Source organism: Ostrinia nubilalis, chromosome 13, assembly GCF_963855985.1.
Source record: "Ostrinia nubilalis chromosome 13, ilOstNubi1.1, whole genome shotgun sequence".
In the NCBI taxonomy this organism is placed as follows: Eukaryota; Metazoa; Arthropoda; class Insecta; order Lepidoptera; family Crambidae; genus Ostrinia; species Ostrinia nubilalis.
This window is the reverse complement of record NC_087100.1, coordinates 6971019-6980512: the sequence shown is the minus strand read 5'-3', so window position 1 is coordinate 6980512 and position 9494 is coordinate 6971019. Positions and strand designations below refer to the sequence as shown.

General features: G+C 35.3%; 1 long non-coding RNA gene across 1 annotated transcript; it reads left to right on the top strand.

Annotated features, from left to right (window-relative positions):
* Positions 1-4975: 4975 nt before the first annotated feature.
* Positions 4976-7006, top strand: LOC135077140 (uncharacterized). Its single transcript, XR_010258407.1, has 3 exons — positions 4976-5284; positions 5590-5764; positions 6223-7006. It is a non-coding gene; the product is annotated as an uncharacterized LOC135077140 (long non-coding RNA).
* Positions 7007-9494: the final 2488 nt, after the last annotated feature.

Here is a 9494-nt window from a genome sequence, read left to right as displayed (position 1 = left end):
ATAATAATAAGTAAATGTATGCTCAATGTCATTAACAATATGGTGTAATTTAGCCTGTCTCAAGAGTCAAGCACCGTTTTGTTGACAAACGTCAGTGATCGGCACTGCGCCGAAGCTATAGGGCTGACTTCGGTAAAATGATGTGACGTGAGGTGCCAAACTGCAGAAAATGGCGGAGGAAATACATGATTTAGCATGAATTATCATGAATAATATTAACTACTTATTTACCTCTCAGTGTCTTGAGACAACTTAAAAAAGTACATTCTGTGTTTTTATTATTATTTAGGCAGTTAAATACTGCACAGTATTTAGTACACCATTTTCTTTATTTTCTTCCATCATACACAAGAATACGCGTGCGTGAGTCAATGTTCGCTCGTATGTGAGGCCTTGTCGAATAGTATCCTGTAGGTGGGCCATCGTGCGTGTTTTGTTTTCGATGTAAACTCGCGGAGATGAACAGGCCTGGTTCTACTTACTCGTATACATAGTTATTAAACCCAAAACTGGCCATAAAGAAAAAAAAGAAAAATAAAGCCACAATGAATTTTATTTTTCTTTTCGTTTACCTTTCGAGAATAGTGCCTCGCCTCCTTGTTTTGTTTTTCAATTGCGTAATAAAAGTTAAAATTTGAATTTACAAATGGAATGCGATACGAACGCGTTGAAACGAACCGCCCGCGGCGAGAACGGCTCTGATTGAAGCTTGCTTTGTTTCCGTGCAATACAGTCACTTTTTTGCATTTATCTGTATTTCACTGTAACTCCATTATTACAAATAACTCTTGTTTTATAAATATTCAGAGTTTGAACTAACTGACAGCGAAAACAGCTGAAATGTTCATTGATTACGAGATGAAATTAAATTAATTGAAAGATATTTTGAAATATCATTATTATAATATGAGGGCAAGCAAAGAGCGGGGTGCGATAGAGGTAGGTAACAAGACCACTAACCACACTTATATTGCAAGTGGGAAATAGGGATGGAAATAGACCCTGCATGTCAGTGCATGTGCCATGTGACATAATAAATAAACACCTTTAAACGGGTAAATAACATTGTTTTTTGTATTTAAAATGATTATTTTGAATTAAAACTGAATAACAAAATGTTACAATAAATATAACTTATTTAGTAATCAGTAAACAAATGTTAACTTGCATAGGACAAATCCGACCTAACATCAAACCGTAGCTCCGCGAAACTAGATCTCGCGCCAGAAAAAGAATCGTAAAACACGAAATAAGTCATAAAGCGGTTTAATAAGCACGCATTACGGCAAACATCTTTCGTTCGGGATCAGTGATATTTAGTTTACGATCGTCTCGTAAAGCTTCGGCTTTTCGGCATTTTCGGCTTTTATAGTGATGTCCAAGATGAGGTCGCCGAAACGGGGCTTGGCAACGACGACTTTTTGATTGTAGACAGCTATGCTGCTTTGGAGGCAGTTAAACGACAGTTATGGGAATCCGAGTGAAATGTTAGTGGTGGTTTATTTGACAACGATTGAGATATAAAATGGAGAGATGAGGCACGTAGTGGCACTCTTCTGAAACTGTCATGTGTGTAAATGTTCCGTTCATTTTCACAAAGCGTAATCTTGCCGTAGTCTTGTAATTATGCCCGCTACGGTCAAATTTTCACATATTTACATTGTAATGATTTACACATTCTATAAGTATAGGTAAATACGTACTACCTACATCTTTCAAAGATATGAACAATTCAAAACTGAGTTTTTAACAGATTCGATTCGGTCGTTTCAGCCAAATGACGTCCACAGCTGGACAAAGGCCTCGCCAAACGATTTCCGTAACAAATGGTCCTGCGCTGCCCGCATCCAGTTACTTCCCGATACCTTTACCAGATCGTCCACCTATTGGGCCTGCTCACACTACTAATATTATTTTGCCATTAATCTATCTACATTATACAGGGTGTCCCAAAAAGTGGAGTCAAGCCGAAGCCCAGAGGTAGAACAACCAAAGCTCCAGAGCTCCTTATAAAAGATAGTTTTCCACTAAAACAAAACTACTGGTTAGCCAGTTCAGCGGAGCTTAATTAAAATTCACTATATGTAAAAACAGTTCAGCAACACTCCATACAGAGAATTTATTAGTCCGAGCTACGTGCATAATTATGAGCAGGAAATGACCAAAGGCCGGCGGCGTGTTTACAAAGCACTTGTTGGCTTTGATCCTACTCCTACCAACCAACCCGTATGCTTTAGTCTTTATGACGTTTTGAACAAATAAAAGTTTTATTTGCGTTAATTTGGACGATACAATTAGGAACAACGCAGTACAGAATAAGTGAGCAACTTATAAAGTAAAATTCTCTATGTTTTTACAAAAGAAATAATAAACTTAAACCGTGTTGTTTGGTACTGACTTGTCTGGCACACATTTTTCATATTTTGGTACTAGATGGTGGTAGGTTTATCAAATAATGTCCGAGGATAAGTATCTTTTTTCGAGGACTTGTGCATCATCATAATCATCATCGTCAATCGGTCGTTGAGTCTCTATTGCAGGAGGATGACTCTCTCGCAAAATGGAAGATTTGTCTTACACTCCCACGCTGATGCAGCCTGATGCTCGCATGTTTCTTCTTTTAGGATATACAAGTACGAAGGGACCACACAATATCAAAACTAGGTACTTTTATACAGGATTTCCCAAAATTAGCACGTCACACGGGCACTGGAGGTAGCCGATTCTATGACCAATTTTATTTATTCATTTCCATAGAAAAATTTGATGAGTTTTGAAATATGACTCATTATTTATTTTAAAAAATGGACTTAATGTATTTGTTAGATGCGTCTTAAGCTCATTACCTCTGGTGTCAGTGTGACGTGCAAATTTTGGAACACCCTGTATATCAACAAAATGCCGTGAAATTCAAAGGTGGTCGTTTACAAGTAACAAACACGAGGGTGGGTTCTCTCTACCCGCATGGCTGTTCAAATACGTTAGTTTTTCATTTTATTTTGCGTCCTAACCACACATGGGTCACTGCGTAAAAGAATAAAGAAATTGTTTGGAAGTATTTTATCATTTTGTACCTAATATAAGAACATGATAGGAGGCTTAAAGTGGGGTTTCGCGATGTAGTTATTCATACTCATAAATATGTTTTAATATTATACCTGTTATAATTTATTTTAAAAGTTAAAGTTGGCCTCTACCTACATACTTGTTTCGACATGTGAAAAAATAAATGAAATATTCAACACTACAGTTATTTCATTACAACGTAGGTTTCAAGTGATTCAGATATTTATTTAGCATGCAACGCCAGAGAGCACGCGTTATTACAATAAAAAATATACGAACAATAACAGAAAATTCTGCCGAAACGCCTTTATGAAACTGAAAAAGAAATTTTCACACAATACCGCGCCATAATCCTGATTATAAAAAACTGTATTGTACCCCTGAGGCCGCCACGATACGTATTTGAATATAAAACCTATAAGTAAACCAATAACACCTCTCGAACACTTTTCAACAATTTCCCCCGGACGCAGAATAGAGCATTATGGGTACTTTCGATTCCGATATTTCGAGGGGCTTACTTTAACTGGGAAAGTGAAGGCACAGCATGTGGAGAACAGTATCCTAATTTTGGAGTCTTAAAAATATGATTGTTAGCTCTACTGATAGCTACAATGCCTATTTGTATGAGTAGGAGCCTAATGTTTTACAGGTTTGATAGGTACCACCGTTGCATTTGATTTTTTTTCTTCTAATTAAGTTAAGTTTATCTTTGCCCTGGGTAGCCTTGACTACACTAGGGTTTAAATAGTGCCGGTCACAATCAGTGATTCTGACTGGCTGCCTCCACAGCGGTTAGAGTAGTGGAAAGGCTTTAAAAAAATATTAAAATGAACTGTCGACATGTCAATTCCAACCGGATACGACGAGCCTGGAACTAAATTTTTTTCAAACCCTTCTTGATGGCAAATGGCCGGTGTTTCACAAAAAGACTTACTGGCTGTAATATTTAGGCTGTGACACTGTGGTACAACAGCTCTTCCCTTGTGATAAGGGGTGGAAACAATACCAACCTCTATTATAGGGCTTAGGGAAGCATTTTAAAGCTTCAGAAACTACACTTTAGGTAGACTTCAGGCCTTTTCTGAACAATTTAGCTCAACGATTGGTTTCACCGCAAAATGTAGGTACACTGAGATTTCTAGAGTTCATTATTTTAAGAGAATAATACGTAGTTTTTTTAACGTAATGCATTAAATAAAATAGTTCATTAGGAACAATACATATTATAATATAAGAGACTCTGGGTTCGATTCTGTGAATTCTGTGAAATTATTCCCAATTTGGTTAAAATGTTTAGACTGAAAACTGATTTTAGCTTTAAAAGTACTTAGGCTGAGTTGGACCACCTCATTTTGACCGTAACTTTAACAATAACCGGTGGTTTTTGTATGGAGTTTGACAGATTTTTGACGTTTGTCAAAGTTAAAGTAAGATGGTGCAACTCAGCCTTACTAATTTAATTTCTTTGAGGCAATTTAATACTCAGATAGACAATGTTTATCTCTTAATTAAAAGCTCCTAAATAAAACGTATAATTAGCACGAAGACAAATAAATTGGGTGTCATTAAAATTGAAAAGAACTAAATTGAGTCTACTGTGTGATGAACAACGTGTTTAGTAATTTACCGATGTTTATTAGCTCATTTATTCTTCATTAACTTTCATTCAGTATAACATTGAACAGAATTATTTATCAAATTAAATTAAGTTACATACAGTGTAGATGTGCTATCAGTAAGTTTCCCCCGAGTACAATTTGATGTTAAATTTTTTTGTCGGAAACAGAAACGGCACAAAAATAATCAGATAGGTATATCATCACCCAGAATGCTTATGATTTTAAGTTTTACATTAGGTAGAAGTGTTTATTACAAAAACTATTTGAAACTATTCCAAAATCATAAAGTTAATATTCCTTCGGAATAGAGCAACAAAGAATGAGCGAGCGAGATGTCACTATCTGCAACCCTGTGTGATAAAAAGAGATGTGTGATGCTATCATCGTCACGTCAATAGAACCATTTTTGCAAAAGATTTGACAGGCAGTGACACATAGAGGCACAAAGCAGAATTTCAAATCACAGTTTTTTCTAAAAATTTCGTAAAATCCTGTATAGTTTTGGAATTTTTTTATTGTAATACAATGGTGACCTGTTCCGTCCTTGATTGTGATGTAAACCAGAGAAATAATCCCGCAAAATATTCATTTCACAGGTAAATTTATTGAAATCGACACCTCCAAACTTTAGCTTTATTTTTGTGAATGCGCTTAGAATTTTAAGCACTAAGTGTGATAATTATGTTCTTTAAACATTAATTTAAGTTGTAAGCAAAGATTTCATGCACATAATCCAGAATTTATGAATATTTTGTGTAAAGAAATAATTTTCGTTTTACACTAGGGCTGTACCACAATCGATAAATATATTTTGTGCACTGTCTATCACAGTCACCTGGGAATGTAATAATATGAGTTTCTGACTATTATAATAGGTACTAATTAGTAAAGTATCTTTCAGATTTCCGACTAACGAAGATGTAAGAAAAACATGGCTCAAATTAATTAATCGTCCAAATTGGATTCCAACTAAATATGCCACTTTATGTAGCAAACATTTTGATAGTAAATGTTTTCGAAAAATTGGAGCCAGAATCACGTTGAAAAAATGTGCAATCCCTACAGAGTTTGTTCCGGTAAGTTTAATTAAAATAATACTATTTCTGGCAATAAATATTTTCATTTTCATTTTCTTCTGATGATGTTTCGTTGGTTAGTAATGTCAATTTATTACCTTGATCTGGTTGTTTTCATTGTTTTGATAAAAAATGTTTAACTATAAGTTATAATTAAACTATGATTTCTATGAAATAGTCAAACACGGGTCTTAACGCGACGTTTATTAATAAGTTACATTATGTACTCACGGCTTGACGTTTCGGCTGCGATGCTGCAGCCGTGGTCACAAGTAGACTGGCGGTTCGCGGCGTCGTCCGTTCGGGTGGGCATGAAGATTTTCAACTACCCTCATAATAATATAAAATCTTATATGATTTCTATAGTCAATTCTTTCTTTATTTTTCACAGGTGAAAGTAAAGCCTACACGCACAGTTATATGATTTCTATAGTCAATTCTTTCTTTATTTTTCACAGATGAAAGTAAAGCCTACACGCACAATGTCGTCGTACGTGAACAGAGATATTTTACCAGAGGGATCTACATTATCGTCTAGATCTCCGCCGCCGACACCACAGCTTCAGCCCACACCAGAGGGATCTACATTATCGTCTAGATCTCCGCCGCCGACACCACAGCTTCAGCCCACACCATCGACCTCTTTCCAAAAACTTAAATCTAAATGCGCAAAATTGCAAGAAAAAATAAAAAAGAAAACGCAACTCATTAGAAACTTAAGATCACAAAATAAACGAACTAAAATTAAAGTTGTAACCTTAGCATCTTTTTTTCGTAAGAAATTGTAACAAAATATTGCGCTATTTTTTTATTGCGCTGATTCTGCTGCACACTGATGTCTGGATCCTTTAATGGATGGTATTGTTTGTTTACACATACAATGTCATTATTTTGTTGCAATTTCTTACAAAACTTGCGCGCAAACAGCAAATCTAGTATGAAAATCATCAAACTTCTGATGCTCGTAACTCATTTCAGGCTGAGTTTAGAGGTATACAGTCATGTCATAGTAAGTTTGGTTTATTACACTATTTTGTAATCAAAAACCAAGGTTTGGTCGATGGCCGCGCGAAAAAAAAAAGACGCCAATTTCCGGCATTGTCTTTTATTATTACATCGCATTCGTTAGAATCCTATTTTTTACATTATCGTCAGAATTATCATTTTTAATTATTGACTTACTCTTACTAATTAGAAATCAGAAAGTTTGTATGGATGTCTTGATGTTTGTTGCTCTTTCAATTAAATCGGTTAAATCATTTTAATCTTCTGAGTTTTATTTTTATTTTCCACTCTCCCATATACGGATTGTATATGGACATTCTATCCTATTTTAGTTCCATTAATATTACTACTGTTAGGTGTTAATTAATATAAATCGATATCGATATTCATGTGAAAAGTAACGACATACATCACTAGCATGCACACATATTTATATTTACACACACAAATGACATCTCATTTTTGGTTTCGTTTGACAGCTCGTGATTGTTGCTCTATTCCGAAGGAATATTAACTTTATGTCCAAAATACAGCGATAGACTGATGAAATTTAACGTCGTGACCCTCGAGACTCGACGTAAGTGTCACGACATGGTGCAGCTTTTTAAAATTATAAACTGACGCACAGACTCCCCTAGTCTTCTCTCCTCTATCAATTTGAATATTAAGCCCAGATCTCGTTGTCCATTCTCAAACACCTTCATTCTTCAGATTTACAAAAACAACACTTCTTATTTCAATCCTATTGTAAGAATGTGTCGCCTGTACAACGAAATCACAGTTTCTTAAAATTATAAACTGACGCACAGACTCCCCTAGTCTTCTCTCCTCTATCAATTTGAATATTAAGCCCAGATCTCGTTGTCCATTCTCAAACACCTTCATTCTTCAGATTTACAAAAACAACACTTCTTATTTCAATCCTATTGTAAGAATGTGTCGCCTGTACAACGAAATCACAGTTTCTAATCACAATAAAATAGATATATTTAATGATAATTTACCTCGATTCAAAAAGTCAACAATTGGCATCCTTTTAGAAAATGTTAACTGACTGTAACATTAATTTAACTATATTTTTAATAAAATTGTAATAGTTTTAGGCTTAGATTCATTTGCATGATTTTTACAACAACTGCTTGGCAATATTCCATGTTGTGTATACATGCTTTGGGATAATGTCTGGTTTTGCTTTTTATTTCATATTGTCCTGTTTTGTATACGTAATAAAATAAATAAATAAATAGCAACCTACACAATATTCCACCGTTATATTCTTACGAACTAAAATACTTTTCTAAATACCAATTGCTTGTGTTTTTATTAATTAAATTAAATTAATAAAAACACGTAAGAATCAATTTAGTAAAAAAATCAGTACTAACCTGAGCTCGCTCCAGCAGCAGCAGTATCTCCGCCTTACACACCAACACATTTCACAAAAACTTCACTAACTTTGCCTCAACACGTCCGTTCACTGTGGAGGTCGGATAGCAACTGACTGTCTGGTACTTGAATCGTCATAAAGTGAACGAGCGAATGAGTAAGTGAACTGAAGGAATATTTGAACTGCAGTCGATAAGATCGCAATTTGTCGTCAGTTAATATCCAATATTAATATTTTTTATGTCCTTAAAAATGTAAATAATTATAAACAATTGAGATTTTTTTTGTAAGCTGTCAAAACGCCACTCTTTCTTATATTAACAAAGGAAACTATGACGTCATCAGGACGCGAACTCAATTGACTGACTATTTATTGAGTTTTAAAGCTACTGAAATCGTAACAATAGAAACCTAACCCGGTTTTTATGGCTAGAATGACATATTTTTTATCAATTTTTGATTTGAAAAATAATTTCACTTTAAAAAAAATGCCATTCTAGCCACGAAGGTAAATACTGTCATCTACTCTCACTCACTCCCTGAATTAAGTATTATTTATATCCTAACCTACAGAGACCATGACCATAACTTACCGACTAAACTTGCACTGTGTCATGCTGGGGCCGAACACGGTCGCCATGGCGACCAGAGCCACTTAAACAGGGCTCGATATGAACTGCACCATTTGAATTTCAAGTGCTATGCAAAGTGAATCCGATCTCAGATCCATTGGTCCGCTTTAATATACAGCCTGAACTGTCAGATTGACAGCCGTTTGATGTCCCAGTTTATTGCCGCGTTAAAAGCAAACTCACTGATAAAGTTTCAACGATCTTATTATTACTCCCAGGTCTTCTTTCCTTTGATCCAGTGGCTTAGTTGAACGCTCTTGATAAGTTCTGCTGAGGACCGAGTGTAAGTACATCAAACGTCCTCACTAGCGAGCGCGTAAAAAATGACCTTAAATGTATGACGGATTGTACAGCGCCCCTAGCGGAAAATTCAAGAACTAAAATTTTCATACATTTTTTAACGCGCTCACTAGTGAACGCGTTTGATATAAACTCACACTAAACCCTCTGATTCGATTATCAGGTGTACTGTATCAAATTCCTTTATTATAGATTTGGTTAGGATGGTTAAGGTGGATACTTAGCATGCACGCACAACCATTTATTATGCGCATGAATCTATTTGTCTGGTGGTAGTTTTATGGATAGTTAATGACGTTTAAAAGAACTGGTTTTAATTGAGAAGTTTTACTTTCTTGGTGGCTAACAGAACATTTTTGTTTATAAGAAGTCCAAAGTCCCAAACAATAAACTTCAGCTTTGACGGA